The following is a 24,268-nucleotide window of genomic DNA, read 5'->3' on the forward strand; positions in this document are numbered from 1 at the left end:
AGGTTTACAGGTTCAAAATAAAATCCTGAAGCTCTTGGCTTAGAAAACAGATACGAAGCAGGAAGAAAGCAAAACCTACCCTCTCTGGTCTTTTAATTGCATACAAGGGTGCCTCTTTTGTTCCCTCCCATTATTCTGTAAGTGATGCTCTGCTGAACCAGCAGGGATGGGGGAAACATCACTGGCACATTTGCTTCTCACTAAGCACCTCTTGTCTTGTGGTCCTTTAAAGTATATGCCATGATCGACGTTCCACAGAACCAGCTTCTATGTTGGCTCTAACACTTGATCCACTCTGCAGCAATTGCAGTATTTTTCCTGCTCTTTCCTAAACATTTGGTGGCAGCAGAAAAGACATCATGAGAATGCTAAATCCTTCCTACCCATCACCAAGAAGAATAATTCACTGCAGCCAGGAAAGGGGGTATCTTATTTGCTCAGGTGCCTGCAGCAAAAAGGAAACTCCATCAAGACTTGCCAGAAAGCAAAGAATTGGAAGCAGGCAGGGTAGGAGGGCACAGGTCCTGGGCAGACTGGTCTAAGGCATGACCTGGCCATTAGGAAGAACCTGTACATGCAATCAATGAGCAGTACTTCAGCTGCTTCTTATGTTCCCACATCAAATGTGGCAGGGCTACAATAGGACCATGGCTGTGAAGAGGAAAGCTCTGTGGGGTGGTGAAAAGCCTGGGAAACCAGGTTGCCACATCACAGCTTCAATCCCTACCCAACCTTTCAAGGCCCTGCAAAGCAGGGGTCAGGTTGTGTCCACCTCAGTTCAAGGCAGATGGAGATGGAGGCCAACATTCAGCATGCCTTCCTCTCATGCTCCTCTATCCAAGTAAGATACACAAAGAAGGAAGTAAGAAAAGCCTTTGCATCCTCAAGGGACAGAGGGCAAAAAACAACCAAGGTGACTTGCCCTGAAGAAAAAACCAAACAAAATCCCCAACAAAACAAAGGCAGAAAATACCTCAAACATGTATTGAAATCAGCATTACAGACTGCATGATAAGCATGCCCAGGAAAACATACAATGGGAACTCATACTGTACGTAGAGTGTGTTTCATCAGCCCTACAGTATTTCTGTTCCACCCAAAGGGTGTTAACATTCCCTGGCTGGGATTCAGACATCACACATCAAAACAGGCTCTTTCCTTTGGTTTCCATACAAAGCTTATTCTCCCTCAGCAGCAAGACATGAGTTGCTATTTTGCAGTGATCTCAGGCATTATTAAAGGCAGCCCTTGGATTTGTAGACTAGAAGTGCACTGAGTAAAAGCCATCTTATACAATAGACCCAGAAGGATGGGGGTTTTTGCTTCTGGACTTAGCCATAATGAAACAATGCTTCAACCTCCCAGTACCAACAATGACATTTCCCTTGCACTAGCTCCTATGTTGGACACTGTCATAACACTTGAACAGCATGGTGTCAGTGGCTGAGCCCATTCACTTCTAGAGCATTGCAGCAACTTACCTCAGCTGGGAACTTGGCCCAAGCTTCTAACAGATTGTTAAAGATCATCCCCGCAGTATCCTTGCCATGATGATCATCTGCACACACTCCAATGTCTGCAAGTCTGGTGACAATACAAAGTGATTGCTTTATATTCAGCTTTAAAAGAATACTTTGTTTCCCAGGGCTTTCTTTCATTTGTTTCCCAGGTCTTTCAGGAAGTGAAGACTGGAGATGCCAGATTCTGGTGCCATTAGGATGCCAACACATCTGTGCAAGTGGTAACAGCATGTGACTACAGAAGACTCTTCTCCTGACACCTCCTCCATGAGTCTTGCAAGCAACCATAACTCAATTATTAGTAATCAGTCCAATACCTAATTCATTTCCTTCCTAAACTCTGTGTTACATCTGATGACTGACCACAATTTGTCCCCAGTATCTGGGAAATCTAACTATTTTTCTCCCAAAAGCTGCCTAGAAGAGAGGTAGTGACTTTTCAGTAGCAGAGCTGTACCTCACTCAGACAAGTCTGGGATGGGCTTGTTTACAAGAAATCTGCTGGCATGGTTGTCAAGGAGTAATTAATTCCTTGCACTGGGGAGCAATTATCCCCCAAATAATCAAATTTATTCCTGAATTAAGTGCTTACACATGAATCCACTTCTGAATAACCTCACTGCTGCTGCTTAGCTGTGTCAGTTGGAATCCACTGAAGCCAAACTCCATGTGTTCTTTAAAGCTGCCAGGAAAACTCAGCATTTGACACCTGAGTCATAAAAACATTTTCAAGCCTGGTGAAAACTAGAAGGCTATTAAGGCTCAAACAAATATCAAGAATCACTTCACTGATGCAACTCAACAGCTTGGTTCTGTTAGACCACTGCACTCTTATAAGATCCGTGACTAGGTTTACAGGAAGACACCCCTAAAACTTTTAACAAGCACGTTTTCTACATGGGTCCCTCTGAAAGCAGTGGAAAATCACACATACAAGTACCCGCAAGATCAGTGTCATAAAATGTAAAAGCACTTTTGAAAGCCTGGGCAGTCTTCATCTCCGTGTCCTGCCTAGAATTCCCCTGCCTAAGTACAGGGTAAATGCTTTATAGGGTAAGTACTTTATAGGGTGCTATACATTAGAAAAACAGCCATCGTAAAATAAAAGTGCTTAATCTCAGTGTTCCCACACTGATGGCTTGTGAGGCTCAGGCAGGATGGCAAAAAGACAATGACATTTTAGAAGCACTCAGAGAGGCAGAAAAAATTATTCCAGACAGCAAACACTAAGAAATGCATTCAAGGAGGAGTTTTCACATTCACTGGCCATGACCTGCACCTGATGTAATCCACCTTGCTCAGATTGAGATTGTTTCTCACAGCTACCTTTGTTTGTGTAACATACTGTTCTGCAACACACAGCAAAAACTATTTGCACACTATGCTAAAGTGCGATTTAATATTTGCTTAAAGCTTTCATTTTATTGTCTGGGCAAGGGCAGTTTCTACCACCGAAGTTAATAACTAACCCACACCTACACCTTTGCTATCCAAATTTCTAATCGTGAGCACAGCACCCAGATCCTAGAGCAGAAGACATAAACTACCCCTGCCCAACCTCACAGGGAGCAGCAAATTCAGCCCTTTCATAAAAGCAGTTTCTCCTTAACTTCCAAGAAAAGGTATTAAAGAAAAGTATACGCTATTTCGGATTTGTAAAAAACACTCTCACGCTTACTTAGACACTTTCTTTACAGACAGATCAGAGCAGGCACAGACTTGGGGGCTGAGATCCTCTGAATCACCCACATGGCGAGCTGGAAACATGTCTGTCACGTGAACATATTTACGGTTACAAAAATAGCACCATGAAAGCAGCAGATGTGTTGAACACAAAAAGTAAATTGAATTAGTTATTACAGAGATACACACAAAAAGTAAATTGAATTAGTTATTACAGAGATATTGCATGACACTGGAGGATTTAAGAGAAGTATCTTTCTCTTGTATACACATTTGAAAGGCTTGCACTTAAAGACTGGCAAATACTAAGTGATTGTACTTGTGCTTGTTGAAATGGTATGATTTCATTCTCCTTTTTCTAAAAATGCTACTCTTTCTTCTGCCACAGGACATATAGGATATGAACAGTTAATAGGATTGGTTACAAAATGTGCTTTTAATTTAAAATGTTTGTGTTAACCACAGACCACGAGCAATTAGACAGCCTCCATTTGTGATCTGCAGTAGCTATTTCTGTCTTGGAAGCTTCCTAAAATACTACTGAGCTAGAGTGAGACAACCCAACTCATCTTCATTTCTCATCTAAGCTGAAGAAATATTATTAAATTAAACAAAGCTAGTCTTCTTCAGCTTCCCTCATCAATCTCAAATCTCTAGAATGGTTTCGGCATCCAAAGCGTTTAGGTTTTATATGCCTTAATACAATGTGTTCAAATGTGTGAGAATTGGACCTCTGGAATTTAACTCTCTTTTATTTCACCCCAGTATAACTTCAGCAGAGCAGAGATTGTCCAAGCTTCTTGTCAACACCCAAACTTTTTGTCGATACAGCCCAGGAACCCACAACTCTGCATATGAGAAGGACATTCATTTGAGATCACTCAACCACCAAACGTTTTGCCATCGTTTGCCTAACTCACCGGGTAGTCCTCAAGGTCAAAAAGGACCTTCTAGCTGTTGACTGATCTGTGGAAATGGAGTGAAACCAATCACAGTCATTTCATGTCATCAGCAAAGCTCATACCAGATAAAATCCTTTGGTTACTGTTGATCTGCCACAGATCTAAGAGGATGACCCCAAAGATGGGCACCGCATGTTTTATACCTGATCCTACAACAACTCAAACCTCAACAAGAATAAAATTCAAATGCACCTAGCAGCTGAATGACTGACTGCCTTTCATCGTACTGGATGCCATCACCTCCATTGTACTTTCTGTGCATGTGTGCCACAGCATTTCAAAACTGTGACCAAAGAAGATGCCACTTCCCACACTGCAGGGCTGCTGACCAGACCTCTGGCTGTGAAAAGTGGTACCTGGGTAAACGAGGAGTGCAGCTCCTACTCCCTACTGGGTAGTTTGCTGGCATGCAGCAGTCAAATTTACCAACAGATGAAATAAATTGTAAAACTGAACTAATTTTTCAAGTTCAGCTCTCATGCTTCTTTGCTCTGTGTTTATTCTTTCATTTTTGCCAATTAGGAAATGAAAACCAATGGAATCAGTTTCACTTTTGTTTGTATTTGGTTTCAATTTTATCCTCAAGTTTTGCTTTCATCTTTTTTTTGTAACACTGTTGGGAATTCTGTTACCGCAGGCAAGCTTTCAGTAATTTAAAAATATTAGTTTCCTATCCTGCCTGTTTTCCTATTGTGGAGTTGTTTTTGTTTTACATAAAGTTTTTAAGATGCTGTCACAATTTTGGAAAGTGTTTGGGGTGGAGGTGTTTTGTTTTGATTTTACAAATTTTATACCTAGTCCAATTAAATTCAGTGCTTCAGTATTTTCCACTTGATTCATCTCAGTTGCATATCCATTTACATGAATCAACACCTTAGCAGAGCAGTCAGTGTACCAAATGCACAAAAGCCCACATTATGCGCCACATGTATTTTATACATATATCTCCATGAAGTGCACATAAACACCTAAATTTATTGCTACCTTAATTTATTACACAACTAAGGCATTATCTTGCTCAGATAAAGCTGCAAGAGGCTTGCCTGGAATGCTGTCAAGCAATGTTCAATATCAACAGGAATACTACAGTACAGGCTTTGTCTTCTGTGCACTCATCAGGCCCTTCAAGCCACATGTATCCCTCCACTTATATCAAAAAGCAGAACTTGAACCACACTTCAGACTTTTTAAAACCAAATGCATAAGCAACTCTTCCTTCATTTGTGCTGTGTCAGTGTTAAGTATCTAAGTATTTAAAAGTAAAATAATTTTACAGGAAAAGGGAAATTAGACAACATACACTGCCACGTGCAGTTCAAAACAAAGGACGGATTTGAACACTTTTGCTTTGCCACACCTTAACTCCATTTCTGACACCAGAACTACGCTGGGAACTACCAGCCAAGCCTGAAAAGGTTAGCTGAAAAACTACCAAACCGCAACCTGTTCTACTCTTTAATAACCAGGAATATGGAAATTATTACTTCCAAGCTTATCTTGAAAGCCAGCAACCTATGTAGCAACCACTGAATGTTAAAATAACTGAAGAGTTAAAATTTAGTTGTGCACCTGTGGTGAAACAACGTGCCACATGCAGGCAGATTTGCTCCTAATGCCTATGTCCAAGCTGCAAGGAGATAAAATGTTTGCCTTGTACTACAGACATTTACCGCAATCTGCTCCCAAGCAAACAAAGGGGTCAGAAGACTTCCAATATACACAAAGCTGGGCTTGCAGCACATTACACATTACATATTAAGGAAGTAAATATTACTGTATTAGTTACCATTTCTTTGTTTTCTCCCCAGGTCATTTAAAAGACCAGTAATTTTTCATCAGCTTCCAAGAAATTGAAAATCTATCTCACTCTAACTTTTTACAGTTTAACAATAAAAAATGTGTGCTGCACAATATATCATTGATGCTAAATAAAAAAATCTTAATTTTATATTTTATATATATGTTGATACATGTATCTACAGAGATATATTTATATACATATAAGTCAACATTAAGATCTAAACTGTTAACCTGGTTTCCCTTCCACTAACTGCCAATTGCTGATTTCAGTTTTTCTTAGTGGCTATGGTAATGTATTTTCATCTTAACACAAGAGTTCACATATAGTGAATACATGGAGGAACCTTCATACAGTTCCAACAAAACTTTGGAGGGGGGGGGAACCCAACCCAAGGGGAAATTATTTAATTACACTAAATTATTATTTTCCATAATATTATTCATACACGGTACCCAAAATCTTTCTAGCTTGCTTATTTGTGTTTTGCTTTTGCACTTGAGATCTCAAAGGACAAGCCAGAAAATGTTTTGCACTGATCACAGTTTGTTGCAGCATAAGCTACAATAAAACTTCTGTAAACACTGCCTTATGGTTTATGTCCTCAATATCACAACCATTGTAGGCCCTTTGAAGAATCGAATTTCAAAAGAGCAATCTTTACAAACAAGTCCCAGAGATAAGTAAGAGCAACACGTGATTAGTTTTATGGTTTTACCTACAAATGGACCATGACTTTCCATATAAGATGCACAAAATACAAGCTGAAGTTCTAGTCTGCAAATATCAGAAGAATTTTGCAGGGGTACCACTCCAATGCAATGTTAAATGCAGACAGGATGCACTTAACCTTACTGTAATTGCTGACAGGTTAACAAGTGCAGGGGTAACAAGCACAGATTAAACAGGATCATCACAGACATTTAATTTTTTTTTTCCGGAAGTTTCGTAAGGTTTTATGCCACAAGACTCACATAAGGGCAATAAGCAGTCTTGCTTCTCTGTGTTATCTGCAAATGGACCATAGCTCATGCTTCTCAGTGGAAGTTTCTTAGCAGTTTTCAGCAATAATTCTTGATCAGCACCTGCAGTAATTCTTTGTGGGCAATCAGAGCCCAGAATTTGATACTGAACTGTTCTGACATAGAAGTTGCACAGCAAGTTTCTCTCCCACATACTGCCTAATCAGTCATGAACCCAAGTAAACTCCTGGCATACACACAGTGGCCATGAGCACCACAATTTATGTATTGCAGTACAAACATCTGTTATTTTGAAGCTACCTCCCAACATTTTATTTGGGTGTCATTTATCTTATTTATTCACTATCTTCACAACACTAATGATTTTTAAAATATCCCCCAAACCCCTTCAGTCACATCTTTTCTAAGTTACTTACTCTTTCAAAAAAGCACCTTCATACCCTTGATCATCTTTGACACCCTTCTCTGCAGCCTAGCAACTTGCACTACATCCTGAATCAGGAGAGGGGAGCACCACGGATTTATAATGGCCCAATGGTGTTTTCTATTTCTATTTTCACTCCTTCCTAATAATTCCTAACATGTCTTCTCATTTCTAGGCCACATCTTGGCACAGAATTAATTTTTTCATTGGATTATTGAGTGAAACGTCAGTTCACACTTCACCCTCATGTAAGGAAAGTTAAGACTGCATTCCCTTCCACATGCATTACACTTACATTCGTCTCTACTGAACTTTATCTGCAAACTTATATTTAGACTTCCAATATAAGATTATTCTGCAGACTTTGTGGCTCAGCCTTTGGGATTTTCATGCTCTGAATGAATTAATACAGACAGCAAATTTGATAAATCACCACCACCTATCCCTTCTTCCACTCCTTGAATGGCATAAACTGTGGGCAGACTTGGGGGAAGGGGGTACAACCAGCAATCTCCTGTCACTGATCAAACTGATCCCGCCCTGAAACTGGCCCAGTGTTAGTAAGGACTGTACCAACCAGACAAGAGCTCACCTATACCTTTAGATAACGCTGGAAGAGTCACAACGCTGAACTCCCTGGCAACAAAAGCTGGGCCTAGTTGCCTGTCTTTGTCAACATGTCACATTTATAACTAGGTTCACTAGTCCCAGACACTAATCCCTGGCAAACAAAGAAGCAAACAAAAATGCCCATCCTTGAGTTCTCAGTCTCCCCAGAAACCCTGACAAACAGACAGCTGATCTGTCATGTTCTATTCCTGGAGCACTAAGGCAGGCCTATGCAATGAGTTACACACAACACACAACGTATGAGCAACTCCCTATTTTATGTTTCTCCAGACCTCTTTGTGCTGGTTTGAAGGTGAACCAGCAAGGGAGAATGAACTCACCACGAGAGAGATTATAAGTCAGAGCTAAAATTTAATAATAATATTATTATAGCAACACTGACACACAAGGGAAATTGCTTTCAACTCACAATACCCCAGCAGTATAACCCAGTGTCCTGGGGCACAAACCCAAGGGGGTTTGTTTGCCCTTGTGCTGAGACCCCTGTGGCTCCCCCAAGTCCCGAGCAAAAGGAAAAGAAAGACCTGTTGGTGCAGGCGAGGGCTGTGGTCTGGGCGAGAGCGGTGATCTCCTGCTGTCGAGGTCCTGCTGCTGCTCTGGATCCGACGAGAAGTACCCGAGGTCTTCTTACCCACCACTTATGTACCCTCAGGGAGCACTCAGTCCCTCCCCCTGGGCGGGGACTCACACAATGGGTGATTGACTCTGGGAGCCAGGGGGTGTTGAGCTGTTGATGGCCCATTAGCAGCTCCGCCCCCCTCAGGCTGGGTGTGAAGGTGATAATGGCTCCCTGGGCAGCTGCTGCTAATGGCCCATTGTCCTTGGGGAATGATTAGAGGGGGTAGAATACACAGCTTTGATCACCCCCACACAGGGTTAGCTGGTCCCTCCTGCTGAACTAGGACACTCTTCAACAAGGATCACCTCCTGCCTTCTACTTCATCCTTCTCAATGGTTTATCTGATACCCTCTCTTACAGATACTACACTTCAGGAAAAATTCTTCAACATGCTCACTCCTTAAAAAAAAAGCCTCCTGCAAGACAATCTCCTCAAAACTCTTTCTCAGTTAAGTAAGGCTCAAAGAATTTGTTTCACTCTTCTGCTATGACTTTATCTTCCTTGGGCACTCCTTCTAAACATAGATCACTTATCAGCAGGCTTCCTGGTTTTGATGCACCTCCAAGAGGATTTTCTAATTGTTTTCATGCCTCTAGCAGCTTGTTCCATTACTCTTTTTGGCTTATTTTACTGTGTTTAACACAGTTTTTATGCTATTTTCCACCCTTCCTATTTGAAGACAAAACTTCAACGTTTGAAAGATATCTTTTCTTTACTTTGCTTGTCACCCTGATCAGCTTTTTTGGTATTTCTGACCATGATGCCATGCAATTGCTCTGAGCCTTTACTACTAGTGATTTTGATGAATTATATGCCACCTGCAACTATTTTACACTTTTGGCTGTCTCTTACCATTTGATTAATTTCTTTCTCTGCTTTATGAAGATTTACTTTGGAAAACTGAACAGTCATAACAACTCTTGGCTTTATTGCTCCTGAAGCAACAGCGAGTTTAAAGATATTGTGATTACTGTCACATCAAAGCTGGCTGGGATTTTGAATGCATAACTCTGAACTGTATTTTTGCTGGCCAGTACCCTGCCCAGAGTTACTAGCCACAGAGTGCCTGTACAAGCTACACCTAGGAAGTATGCTTTTTTTGTACCTGGGCAAATTTCATGTTGGAGCATGACATAATCTATGTGGGGGCAACTGAGACCTCCCATTAACAATTTTATTTCCTATTCTTGTAGTTTCTCTATGCTGCCTTAACATACGACAGTTGTTGTCAACACCTTAGTTGAGCAGACAGTCATATAGCCCTAATCTCTACTCTTATACAGACCTAGAACATCAATTCATGAGACCCTGTGTTACTTCCCCAAACAGTTATTTCCTCTTCGACAAAAAGTATCTCTCTTCATGCACATGCAAGCTTCTGCATCCTCTCCATGCCTGTCTCTACAATATCTGAACATCTACAAAGTTCCTGATACTCCTACTGTTATATGATGGACATGTTTTAATACAATGGGAATGATGTGCCTCTTCATGAGAAGGTATGTCATGGCAAACTTTACATTCTTCACCCATCAGCTTTTCCCCACTGTTTGCTTTTAAACATGTATTAATATACACAGAGTATATACAAGTAAATGTTTTAATTAAAGGTATACATACCCGGGCTGTAAATTTATTTACATAAAGCCCATTCTTCTAATGTAAACTCTTTCTGTTCCAAAAGTATTTCCATTTCTTCTTGCATTAGCTTCCTTTCTTTTTCCTCACCATTTTCTCACCTTTGTATTAAGACTCTGCCTCTAACTTCACTTAGTCCCACATCCAAAAGGCCTACATGCCATGGAGAACGGGACCTTTAACCCCCCTTCCAAACAGCCTGCATGTTACTTCTCATACCTCCTGGCTACACCTTTCCATGCAACATGGGCTGTGAAGAACCCCTCTTTTCTAGAGCCTGACTTGACATCATCTGAAACCCGACCCTCCTATAGTCAGCAAGTAACCAACCAGGCGGCAGTACCAAGACGTGCCAAATTTAATGCCTGACTACTCTACTTGCATCTGTCGACCCGCTGGGACCACGAGCCTCAGAGAGGTAACACAGGGCTCAGCATGCTCACACCTTGCCATGGGGGTACCTTGCTGAAGAAGAGTGCAGCACATGACCATGACAAAGTGACACTGTGTCAAAACAGTCCTGCTCTCACACCTTCCACCACCCCTTACCAGTGAAAAGAAACCAGGAAACATAACCGGCATATGAAGTAATTCCCCACTGGTATGTTACTAACAGGGGCTAGAGAAGGACACACCACAGGGGCTGGTGGCGTGGAAAGACTGCAATTCAGACTGAAACCATCTGCCTCGCAGATTCTGCTACTTAATGTCACTGATTCTGTATCAGGGTGAATTTAAATGTTGCTGCTCCATTCAACTCTCTCTTTATTGTATTAACAGAAGCATTCTGCAAAAGTTACTGTATGCAAACCCATTAAGACTTAAATAAAATAACTATAAACATGCTGTATTTCATCTCCTGACACTGAGGTTGTAGTTTATGGCTGCTCATACCTTCAAGAGACTGCTGTCTGCAAGGCTTTAGCTCCCAGGCAGTCAACAACAGGACAAGGGGCACGGGCTTAAGCTCTGCCAGGGGAAATTTAAGTTGGAGATCAGAAAAAAATTCTTCACAGAGAGAGTAATCAGGCATTGGAATGGCCTGCCCAGAGAGGTGGTGGATTCACCATCCCTGGAGGTTTTCAAACTGAGATTGGATGTGGCACTGAGTGCCATGATCTAGTAAATGGACTGGAGTGGACCAAGGGTTGGACTTGATGACCTCGGAGGTCTTTTCCAACCCAACTGATTCTACGATTCTATGATAAGCTGGGCTATAATTTATAATCGCACACTAATCAAAAACAAAGTCCTGCATTCTGAAATTCCTTCATCTGAGCTCTGTGTCTAAATAAGCAAGACTAAGACACCAACTTTGCTGTTTAGGTGCTCAAACTGGGCATGAAGGACCTAAGCATCCCTGCGAACCTGGGCCGCGGGATCCAACCCCTCGAGTACGCTCAACTTTGACCCCAGACATCGCAAGACGCTTAGGATTTGGCCCTCCGCGCTGCGCACAAACAAACCCCCAGTTCCTGAATTCCCTCTGCGGGAAGACATCCAGGGCTTGGCCATGGGCCGGCGGGGCCGTGCCCGCACCCGCACCGGAGGCTGTTCCTGCAGGGAAAACAGAGCGGCGGCCGCACTTCCTCCTTCCGCCGAGCTCCATCTCCTCTTCCCGCAGTGCCGCTGCCATAATAACCCCTGGCAGGATGGGACCCTCCGTGCCCAGGACCGAGGGGTGCCCCGCCCCGTCGCTTGTGTAACCGGGCGCTGCGCGGGGGGGGCGATGACCCCACGAGTGCGGGGGGGGGGGGGGGTCACGGGGCGCGGCCGCGCCCCCTGACCCCCCCCCCCCGCACTCGTGGGGCCATCGCCCCCGCCGCAGCATCGCCAACCCTGCCCGCAGCCCCGCAACAAGTGCGGGTTTCCCCCCGCCAGCCCGACCGCGCCCCGGCAATCCCGACCCACCGCCCCCGCTTTGTCCAGCGCCCCCGCTCCCTCCCTCCCTATCCGAGGTGGGCGCGTACCCCTCTCTGCCCGCTCCATCTCGGCTGCAGCCGCATCTCCCCGTCCGCCCCCCTCCCCTGCCCCTTCTTCACCAGGCTCGGCCCCGGGCGCTGCAGCCCCACCTTTTGTTTTTAAACCCGATGCGCATCTGGGACGCGATGAGCCCCCCGCGGCCCCGCGCACGGAAACGGCGGCAATGCGGGGAAATAGAAATTGAGCAAGAAATAAAAATAGAAATAATAATAATAAAAAAGAACAATTGCGAATTACCTTGCCGGCCCGTTTTCGCGGCCCTTATATAATTCCTCAAGGTTACCGCCGTTGCCAGGGGACGCGAAATGGAAATGAAAACAGGCGCTGAATAATCGCGGGAGCAAAACTAAAAGTTCAGTGCCTCCGCCCGGGCGGAGAGAGGGCCAGATCGAAAGCAAAACAAGGAGAGGAAGCGGCGAGGCCGGCGGCGCTTGGAAATCCCCCCGCCTCTCCGCCGGGCCGGGCCGGCCGCGCAGGCGGCGGGGGCAGGGCTGCGGCGGCGGGCGCGGAAGCGCCGGGCACGAAGCGGAGCCGAGCGGCAGGGCACGGAGCGGCACAGCAGGGCAGGGCACGGAGGGGCACAGCAGCACACGGAGGGGAGCGGAGAGGCACAGCAGGGCACAGAGCGGAGCGGGGCGGCACAGCAGGGCACGGGGCTCTGCCACCGCCCCCCCGCCCGGCACACGCTTATCCCCGGCCTCCCGCAGCCTCCGTTGGTCCCGCAGGGACTGCACCGAGAGCTGGCGCTGCCAGCCCCGGGAAGCGAGGATCGAGGGGACACTGTTGTGAGATGCACAAGCCCACGGGTCAGAGCAGGCTTTTCCGGAGGCCGGGAAGGAGTCTGCCGCTCAGCTCCGCCAGCACCCGCTGAATCGCTCCCTGCGTCTCTGCCCGCTCTGCTGCGGGGGAGTCGTGACCTCGGACGGGCACACACGCGTGCTAGGGCTGTCACTGGCTTTGGAGCAGCACAGTGTCATAGTTCCACAACGAGGGCAGTTTCAGATCAGGTCCTTTGAACCCGGCGAGTCTCAGCGACTGGGTTACTTCAAGAGAGAGAGAGCTCTTGGATTCCAACAGATTGCATGAACCGCCATTGGTCGTGGAGTCTGTGTAGAGACTAAGGGTGTTACGCAAATGTTGATAATCCCGATTCAAACGACAGCATATAAAATCGACCGAGGAGAGGTTGCAATGTGCCATTCCTAGCCATAGCCATAAATACTGAGGGAAAGTCCCCAAGGCCTTGGGGACTGGAGGAGATATGGAATGTAGTCATACAAAAGGTGGTATATTGAGACAGCTGTGTGCATGTCTGTCACATGCACACATGTCTGTACATAGGCAATGTGCATGTACATGCATTTATTTGGGTAAGCAAGCAGTATAGCTACATGTGCTGCTACCTGATGCACAGCCATCGGTGGTAAGCGGAATACTGGGACAGGTGGTGTTTGCAGGGTGTGGCTCAGCAGTGAGGTCAAGGGCTCTTCACTTGCTTTCCAGCTGGAGCGCAAGTGAAGAGGAAGGTGTTGGCCAGGTGCTGTGAGCTGTGAGGACCCTCTGTGGTGGCAGCCCTGGACATGCAGAGGACACTGAGCTAGCGATGAAGTAGGGGGTCCACCCCTGCTGGTGACGAGTCCTCGTGTTTGGAAAAGCCTCTCCTTGCACTGAGGAGAACGTAATCACAAAATAATTTAGGCTAGAACGGACCCATGGATGTCAGGAATCTACCATCTCCCAAAAAATGTTGGGGCCTAGAAGGTGGCTGTGGTCCATGTGAGCACCAGTGAAGAAAGAAAAGGGAAGGAAGAGGTTTTCCAAGCAAGATGTAGGATGCCCCAGGCTGGACAGTAAAATCAAACATCTCCTTCAAAACTTCTCCAGCAGTATGGAGAGGTCCACACTGATGTGGGAGGACACAGGTTCCCAGAGCAGCTGACAGAGGGACTGTTTTCCATGAAACTGCAGAAATGAGTGGAATGAGAATGAGGGACATGGGATGCCTGGCTTTGAATCGGCATGCTGAGTAAATAGATGTGCAGGGAACAGGGATAATCAGCAGGACATGGTAGTGACAGGATACAGCTTGTATAGAAAGGTCAGACTAGGGCTATAGCTATAGGGAAAGAGGCTATACACTCCATGCCAATAAAAGGAGCAAAATCAGCAAACTCCAACAACTAAAGCCAGATTTTTATAGACTTAAGATCTAATTAGGAAAACAGTAGGATATTAATGCCCTCTGACCAGGATGGAGGCAGTTGCTATGCTAGGTTCAATTAGACAGCACTAAAGAGATTAAAAGTGAGAAATTTCTAACCAATTTGTTCCCACCCAGAAATAAGATCTAGCAGTCGTAATAACCCACAGAAGAATTGGTTCAGCACTCAAAAACTGTCAAGAAGCTGGTGGACATGCCAGAATGGAGCGCAAAGAACAGAATGGGAAGGGCTGCAATATGCCTCCCCATGATGACTCTTGTCTCATGTAACAGAAATGGCAAAGATCAAGAGAAGAGCAACAAACATAAGGAGAAATATGGAGCAATCCGGATGTTAGTGTGATTCAAAGATTCAAGTGACCAGGATTATCTAGGATGGAGAAGTGATAAACAACAGAAAACAGTCAGATCAGAGAGAATACACAATTGTGAGCAGAGAGGAGTAGGGGTAGATTATTTTCTTTCTTTCCAAATATAAGGACTAGAGAGCATCAAGGGAAAGTAGCAGGTGGTGGATTTAAAGCAAACAGAAGAAGGTGGATCTTCATGCAGCAGGTAATTAGAGAGTGGGACATCCTGCTTTGAGGTGCCCGTAGTTCACAGGGGATCCAAAATAAAGCACATGTACATATTCACAGAGGGAAAAAAACCCATGGGGTCTGTTAAATGTTAAGACACCAGCTGTGCCTAAAGCAGCTCCCAAAGCCACAAATTTCTAGGAACTAGGAGCTCTTTGGTAGCCTTGGAAAAGGCCTGACTGGAAATACCTGCAAATGGCCCAGGGCAGGGGAGATGTCCAGTGCTGCTTCAACACCTTCCTCCAAGCAAAGAGAAGAGTGGCTGGGGCTTGCTTTTGCCATGCTCAGTGACTGTTGTTGTTTTTAGTATGTGCTTTTAATTTGTTTACAGAATGAACCAGCTGTGAAAAAGACTGTAGTTTATCAGTAGATATTTTGCGGAAAAGATGCTTACCATAATTTTAATAATTTAAATCACACTCAGAGGACTGCTTATTCACAAAGTGGCACTGCTGTGAATGACATTAATTGGGTTTGGTCAAAGAAAACACAGTTGGCTTCCCTGAGAAACACTAGCCGATCACTGAGCAGAATCTGCAGCTTGCTCTTGCCGTTTCTTCCTAACTTTCACCTGATCTCAGTGGATCATGTTTAAGGATCTTGATGAGGTGCATTCTGTGTGTTAAAAAAGACATTTGTTTCCACATCTTCTAGCATCACAAGTTCAGAGGATATAGCAGAAGTTAAATCTTCTTTTGCGATTTCTTTCTTAATGTTGAAAGGTAATGGGAAGGGGCAGCTTTTGTTTTCTAAACTTAACTTTCAGTGGTGATTCACTCCCTCCAAAAAGAGCCTTTATAGCTCTTTTGACTTGGCTGGTTCAATAAGACCTGGCAGCTTTAAAACCAGAAAAAATTAACCCAGAAGCATCATATATCCACAGCTTTTTCTCTGCAGAATTGCCAAAATTTGCAACTCCCTTTTTTAACCACCTTCCTTAGGGATCCAGCTACTGGAATCAGCTGTTTCCATTAGCATCCTCCTTTTCCTTCACGAAAGAGTCACTATTGTGGCCTGGTCTTAATTTCTGTGAGGAAAAAATCCTTGAAACTGGGAATCCCTTAAGTTCCAGAACATAAATAAATAAACCATCCATCTCAATTTTAACGTTTAATAATATTTTTGAAAATGTTAATAGCATTTATGACATTTTCTCTTTTTGCTGTTGTTGTGGGTTTCACCTTGTCTTTACATGGAGCTGACTATACCATTACTTTGGTTCTTAAAACCACTGTCACAGGCATTGGGACTATTCATACATAGAATTGGAGTAGCTGAATTTTCTAATGGAGATGGGCCCCAGACTTAGCTATTCACCTACAGCTGACCTCTTTATTTTTCTGGTACATTAAAGCAGAAAAGCTAATTTGCATTACAAGCCAGTTATCAAGAAAATAAATCAGTTGCAAGAGTCCTATAATTCTTACTTTAACTGTATTACCCACATCTTCCTGAGTGCCTACACCCATTTTTAAATGTGATGCACAGTTAAATTTATTTTCAGTTTTAATTTGTCCTGTCAAAAATATTCTGATGCTGATGTAATCTCTTGCACTGATATTTTTAAACACTAGATAGTAAAGGCACCTTTCTTATTTAAAAAAACACACAACCCCCCCCAAAAAAGCTCATGAGATTTCTGATTATAGTTAAGAATTTGAAGTATCTGTATATTATTATAATACAAATAATCATTACTATTATTCCATTATACTAAGTAAAATGGAAGAGTGTCAGCTAACCCTTTAACAGCTTGTAATTTATTTCTTCTCTGAAATGAGTTTTATTTGTTGGAGGGTTTGGTTTTTTGTTTTTCATTTACTCTGTGTTTATACTGCTGTAAATAAAAGAATTCTCTGGGCTTTGGTGTTTCTGCAGTGTTCTAGAAGTATTTATGCTCATGTTAAAAATCATAGAAATAAAAGTCAAAGAAAAGCTTGTTGCTCTTTTTCTGCTTTTGCTATGGCCCCAGCCTTGTCATGGGAAAGGGGATGGGCAGAGCAGTGGACATCAGGAAGCATCTGCACACTGTTGCAAATGGAGCCCTGGAAACACAGCTGGGGGAAAAAAATTAACTCATGTATGTCCCAGTTGAGCAAATAGGCCTTTAAATAGATGGACATGAGTAATTCCTCTCAAGTTCAGAGGGAACCTTCATGCATCTGAAGTTCTATATCCAGGCAGGAGTGTGTATGGGGAGAGCCTCCCACTTCTCTGTCCTTGCCCTCATTTTGCCCAGGTTTCTTAACTGAGGCTTTCTATGATCTTTCCCCCTTTGCTTCTCCTGCTATAATGGCTGCAGGGCAGTGTGTAGCTTGCTCAGGCTTATATGGCATACGGACTCCTGCCCCTTCCTGGTGGGGCTCAGCCACGTCATCTCAGGGGATGTGAGCATGGGCTGTGGGGCTCCTGGCCAGCTGCAGCAGGGCCCCATCCACAGTGGCAGTACTGTATGCCGGCAGCACCACCCCAGTGCTATTTGCTCAGCACAAAGTGGAAATTTCCTTAACGTGTTTCAGAGCTAATCCACCTGTGGGATGATTCCTTTGTCTTTGGTTGGGCTATGCCAGCAGGCAGACTTACCCTTGAGAGACTTAACCAGTTCTCTAAATCAGTGAGATTACTAAGAAATGAGATCGTAGAAGTGTTACTTCATTTTTACTGGTAATAACTAAAGTAATAACAACAGAAAACTGTTCCAGGATGGAAAAATCTATTGGCTCAGACTGGATCTCTGAACAGTAGCTTCTCTAGACTGCAAACTAAAACTTTTCCATCACAACTTGAAGCCTCTTACACTTCCAGGAAGGCCATGTGCCCTCATTAAGGTGCTGCTTTAGCCAGCCCTTAGTGAACTTGGTCAGAAAGACAAAAGAGATAAAATAATAACCTGTGACAGACATCTACTAAGGAATTTTTATACCTTCCCAATCCTATTGGTCTGACTGCAGCCAGGTGCTTCAGGAGTATAGGTAGGTGGGAAGAACCTGTCTTCTGAGCCAAAAACATATATATGACAGAGAAGAACACTACTGAGGGATGTAATGCCTATTCATGTTACTTCTCACTGCTTTTATTTGGCTGCAGTACGTCAGCCCCCACCTCTGCTAGCTCAGCTGCTGTACACAATTTGTTTTCTTTAGTGTAAGAGAAGAAAGGGAACAAGGAATTTGCTTAACACCACCATTGTGAGACAGTTTTGGCCACTTGCATCTCTTGGCCTTTGCAGCAAAATTTAGAGAGGAAAGACATCCTTTAAAAACGTGTACAACATCTTGACATTTCAGGGCTGGAGTGGAGTTTGGCAGAGAAAACCTGGATGGGAGCCAGGCTGCTCCAGCAGATCATACCTGAAAGTGATCCTTCTTAGCCCTGCTTTAATAGAGTGTTCTGCCAAAGTAGAAGCTTTTATGGCAATTTTCCCAGTGAAACTGAGGTAGAATATAAAGATAAGTGATATGTCAGAACAAATACTTTTTCTTCAGGATAATAATGAGATATTAAGAGCTTTGCTTCATATTGTGTGTAAACACATGATTTGATTTATTAATTCAAAACTTGTTTAAGTCAAGTCAATTCTCTTTCTTGAGGGGGAAGAGACTTTTCTCTTTTCACCTTCCTGTTTGTAGTGGATTTTCACATATAAACTTTCCAAGGATACTCATTGCAAAAATGTTCACCAGACACATTCCCCCATCAGTCTGTCTGAAGCACATGACACCCTTCTTTGAATCCTGCCAAGGTCCCATGGCTTTCTGGGGAGAAAGGTCCCACTCCATGCTAGGGGAGTTTTCCTCCCCTCCAAAACTAGGGAGGACAGAGGAGCCAACCCACCCATGGGACCTTCTCCAGATTGCCTTGGGCATCCCCTGACAAATCAGTCTCCATGGATGAAGCCGCATCCCACCTCCCATCTCCATCTCTCATGGTCCAAACCAGTGCACCCCTTGCTGGGCAATGAGAATTGGCAGGGACTATTGCCCATCTCAGGAGGAGAGGCAGGAGATGCTGGACAGGAACACCTCACCAACCTCTCAAGGGTGGCAGAGGCAGAGGGGTGCCAAGAAGGGAGGCTCCTCCTCATGAGGTCTCCTGCTGACAAGACAGGCAGTGCTCTGTGTGATCCACAGCCTGTAAATAAAAGAATTGTCTGACCCTGCAGTAGTCTCTGATGGTACATATTTGGGGGGCTATTTAAATACAGCTTGAGCCTTTCCTCTTTGGTGCATTCCCCAGATCATACAGCAACACAGCTCAATGTGACAACAGAAAGAAACAAAATATGGGTTATTATAAACATTCAATTTAAGGCTCTTCTCTCTGAAGTTAAGACGGTGGCTGTAAGTTACAAATCCATTTTGCAGTCAGCATTCTCTTTAAAGCTTTGGTTCTTTGGCTCTTTCACCTTTCCTTATCAGTGTTTAATTATTAACAGAACAGTAATTTTTTAATGAGTCCTGTCTGCTGACTGCCTTCACTGTACGTGGCCTGGCAATCTCCAGAGCCTTCATAGCCTCTGTGCACCCAACTGACTGACCTCCCAAAGCAAGAGCAGATGTAGTGTCTTCTGAATGCACTGGACTAGCTGAAGCTGAGCTCCTCTGCTGCACCTTCAGTACTAGCCTGTCGAGTCCAGCAAGTTCATTTTCTGAAAGGCAGCAGCTGGCCCTGCTGAGCTGTTTCTGGAGCACAGCTCCTGTATGACTCATTTCTCCTGCAGCCATCTCGCTGCATTTCTCTTTTGACAAGTCATTTCTGCCACTCTGGTCGTTGCCCTGCTCTCAGGTTTGCTAAGCCCATGTAACTGAGGAGAGGCTCTTTCAGAGGGGACTGGATAATCACTATCTGGGGCTGAACAAGAAAACTTTTCATGGCATAGTAAAAGCCATGTATTTTAAGTCATGTATTCCCAGAATCTGCCATTGCTACTGGGATCTTATTAGGATTACTGGGGTGCTATATGGCAAATCTTTGAGGAAAGTGCCTTGAGTTCCCCAAGAAACTGGTTTAATGCAGCTGGAAAGGTGCTGAGTTGGTATCTGAGTGCAAGGGATCTCAAAACCCAGGACAGGGCTGCTTTATCACTTTAAAAGAAAGAGGTCGTGGGAGGGGAGGGGAGGGGAGGGAGAGGAGGGAGGAGGAAACTTGTTGGCTATTAATAGAGAGCATGAGTAGGAGCTTTATTTTGAATGGCTTCTTTAATTAGTGACATGCAATGCAGAAGCAAGGCCCATGATGCACTCTACCTGCTGACTTCCCAAGCACAGATTGGAGAGGGACAGATGGATACAAGACCATTGCACTGCAGGGGAGTTTCAAATATGTGGAGCTAAAATGTCCAAATTAAAAAGTAACCAGGAGATCAATCAACCTTGATCTTCAGAGAGACTGTCTCTGAAGGGGTACTATTGGAGTCAGTGCCAGCTTAGACTCAGGAAATTTAAGTTCCCTTCCTAGTCTTACCTGCCTTCTGTGAGATTTCCTTGTTCTCTCAGACTTTGTCTTTAATGTCCTTGTGGACACTAAGTTCCCAGAGATAAAAGATGTCTCTTCTTACTTACTCAGTGTTACAGTGCCTGGTATAAATGTGTCTTGCTTTCTCAGGAGCCCTGCTCTTGTACAGTACTACAAGAAAGAATATTGCTCTGTACAGTGGTTCTCCAGTAGCAGAATTTATTCGTACTTGTGTTTTCAATACCTCAAATAAATCATCAACAACCAGAAACAACTATTTAGGCAACTTAAAGCTAGGAGAGGGCTTGCTTTCTTAGTTCTGTAAGCCATGGCATGACACCTGGACCCATGAACCCAACTGGACTTCAGTTGTACATTACAGTAGTGGGACTGTTTTGAAAAATACAACTCAGATGCTTGTGGTTACTATTTGCCTATTTGCACCTTGCTTTCATTAATTACATGTGGGGTGGCAACTCTCCTTCTAATGAAAGGATTACTCCACAGGTATGCATGTTATGGTGCTTTTAAGCAGAAACCAACCCCACAGGAGAGTTTTAGTATGCAGATCCCAAAAGCAGAGGCAAGGGCAAACAGCTGAGAGGTGAGGCAGAACTCCTACTTTAACAGTAAAGTAGTTCTATGGGAATGCTGACTCACGTGCTCCCTGTATAAATAGAGGTGAAGAAAAAGCAGTTATGTATAATTTCACTGCATTTCTTTTCCTCCTGCACTGCCTTTTCACTTGTGAAGTGGATCTGGCTGAAGAGTCAAGAGTTCTTTGTGTGGGAAAGCTTTGTAAAATTATACCTTGGGCTAGATATGTAAAAGTCTGATAAGCAGGTGTTAATACTTCCCAGTCAGCTTCAAAGAAAGGGTAATGTTTCATTGCTTGGCAAGCCAACACTTAACGCACATAAACCTGTTGTAAATAGTTTGTGGAATAGTTACAGAGAACATTTACACAAAAGCTATTAGCAGATCTACTGGTGGTGGTTGCACAGGCTTCCCCACTTTATTCAGACTTTTCTGTGTATTTAAGGCTTTCATCACATTATCTCCCCTCTCTTCGAGGCCAGGGGAAATGTTCCCCCAAGAACATTTGAGCTCATCTGTGAATACCTCCTTCTGTGTGCAGGAACACCTTTCACTAGACCAGCTTGCTCACAGCCCCTTCCAACACTTCCAGGGATGTGATACCCACAACTTCTCTGGGCAACTGGGTGCTTCACCACCCTCATAGTAAAGAATTTCTTCCTAACATCTAATCTAAACCTACTCTCTTTCAGTTTGAAGGCATTCTTTCTTGTCCTACACTACATGTCCTTGTAAAGTTTCTCTCCATCTTTAGTAGGCTCCTTTCAGGTACTGGAAGGCCTCAGTTAGGTCACCTCAGTGTCTTCTCCTCTGCAGGCTGAACAACTCCAACTGTCTCAAGCCTTTTCTTATAGGAGAGGTACTCCATCTCTCTAATCATCCTGGTAGTGCTCCTCTGGACTTGCTCCAACAGGTCAATGTCCTTCCTGTGCTGGAGACCCCAGAGCTGGATACGGTGTTCCAGGTGGGGTCTCACTAGAGTGGAGTAGAGGGGCAGAATCACCTCCCCTGGCCTGCTGGCCACGCTGCTTTTGGTCCAGTAGTTGTGGTAGTCCTGATGAGCTGATGACATGAGAAAGGCAAAATAGACAAGCTGCTCAAAATGCCCTTTTCTCCCACTTTATTAGTGGTTCTAGTGGAAGGCATGACCTCTCTCTGTAAGCTTGGTGATAAGAGGTTGCTCTTTATATCCTAACCTCCACCTTTGTACCAGAGCTCAGATGCTTGCTGCTAAGCTGCGTTTATTTTGCTGAAGGAAATGCCTAAAGAACAAAAGAATGGGACTTAGAGGGCTCACTGAGTGTCCATCATCACAGGACTCTTTCCACCTGCCATCTCTGTTACTCCATGTTTATGAAAAATTGGGAACAGTGGATGCACAGTCTGCAGCCCATCTGACCTGATGTGGCTGTCTTGATTTTGGCAGGCCAAAGCCAGCTAATCCTTTATGGAAGTTAAACTTCTGGAATACCACAAGCCCTGATACACTGCATGGCAGTAAGTGGGGGCACAGAGGTAAGACCTCTCCCCTCTGCTCGACACTATGCCATTGAGGCTGGCAAGGCTGCCTGTGCCTTAAAACAGCATTGAAAATCCTGGACTAAATTCTCTTAACTCTCTTTGATGTTCCCCCCCCACCCCCCCACCTCCCTCTGCCTCAGGATCTCACTTTATGTTATTAGATCTCAGTTTCAGTTTTCCCATTTCCCAACCAAATCCCTATGGGACCTCAGAGAGCTGAGTTGCAGAGTTTGGCTGAGGCCGTTCTACTGTCTCCATATACTTCTCTGTGACGTGGAGCAAAAGCAGCCTGAAAGTGGGCGGCACCTGCAATGCTGTTGACTTAGGCTTGCAATCAGTGTTTGGAGTGTTTTGCAACATTTTGTAAGATGTCAAAACCAAACCCTCTGTTTTAGAAAGGAGGCAAATGGTGAACTCCACTGCAGATACCTTATCTCCTGCAGTTATGGAGAGATCCGGACACAGGTGAAACAAGAAGCCTGAGGTAAAGGAAGTTTGCCTCTGTATTTTTGCACTTCTTCAGCTCTTATCTTTGTGCTCCAGAAGTTTGTGGCATTTGGCTCCAATGTTTTGCAGGGCCCTTGCACAGAAATGTCTTGTTACTCAGTGTCACATCTATATGTATGTCCACACTGGAATCTTGTTTCCCACCTTAAGTGTGATACGACCATGGTTTTATTCCCCTGCTATCATGATTCAGCTGCAGGTGTGACTACAAGGGACACAGTTTATAGCTTAAACCCAGGGTAAGGTCAATGAGCAAATTGGCTACCAATGAGTGGATAGCAGCAGGTTCAGTGGGGTTACTGTCAGTTCTGTGAAATGTAGATTTGGTTTTCCTTTATATTGCGTTTGGCATTAAAATGAAGGAATCCTAGGAGGTTGTGATTTCTTTGCACTGCTTTCACTCTGTACATAGGTTTCAATACCGTGTTAATCTCTGTGGCATTGGAGACTCCTGTGATGATCAGTGGAAGAGCAAATCACCCACAGCGGCTGTCGCTGTCACCTCCCCTGTGAAGAAATGTGCACAGGATTCATCTGCCACCAGCCAGGGACACAAAAAACCCTGAGGAGAACTCGCCCCTTCGTATGTGTGGCATGAAAGGAACATAAACAGGAAGCATAAAGCCACAGGAAATTCAGCAACTGAAATTCTTCTGTTCATAGAAGCATTGTTGTTTGTTTTTTGGTTGTTTTGGTTTTTTGTTTTTTTGTTGTTTTTTTTTTTTTTTTACAAACTCTATTGCTATGGCTTATGTCAGTAAAGAACATTCACTTTCTTACTCTGATCAGACCTTTCACAGGAAAATAATGAAGGTATTAACCTTTTACTTTATGGATTGCTTTATGTTCTCCCTCCCAATGTTACAACCTGTTAACACTAAGTTCTAAAAATTCACACCAGGGGATGCTGAAATCCAGCTGCAGGCACACAGCTCCCGCCTGAACTCGGGAAGACTGAATCAATGGGAATATCGTATTGATTTAAATGGGTTCATAGAGCTTGGCCTCCGTGAATGTTGCTGCTGTCACTTTGTGTATGCACTCACATGTCAGTAATGAGACATCCTTCAGTTGCTCTGTGTTTCAGCCACTAGGACAAGACTGATAATTACTATTTTGTTTTGAAGTAAGGGGGAAAAGTATTCTGCT

At 44.1% G+C, this 24,268-nt stretch overlaps 1 protein-coding gene across 4 annotated transcripts in view; it reads right to left on the minus strand.

The window, feature by feature from the left end:
* Positions 1-12,883, minus strand: part of IRF2 (interferon regulatory factor 2) — a 40,525-nt gene extending 27,642 nt beyond the window's left edge. Inside the window, exons 1-2 of one of the 4 annotated variants that reach the window (XM_071556304.1) lie at positions 12,479-12,883; positions 1,482-1,584 (exon numbers count right to left, since the gene is read on the minus strand). The gene's annotated coding sequence lies outside the window, so the exon portion shown is untranslated. Of the gene's footprint in view, positions 1-1,481; positions 1,585-12,228; positions 12,271-12,330; positions 12,419-12,478 lie in introns of those variants that run through there. The other 3 variants (XM_071556303.1, XM_071556306.1, XM_071556305.1) reach the window with 3 other exon arrangements.
* Positions 12,884-24,268: the final 11,385 nt, after the last annotated feature.

This window comes from Pithys albifrons, chromosome 5 (genome assembly GCF_047495875.1).
Source record: "Pithys albifrons albifrons isolate INPA30051 chromosome 5, PitAlb_v1, whole genome shotgun sequence".
NCBI classification, from domain to species: Eukaryota; Metazoa; Chordata; class Aves; order Passeriformes; family Thamnophilidae; genus Pithys; species Pithys albifrons.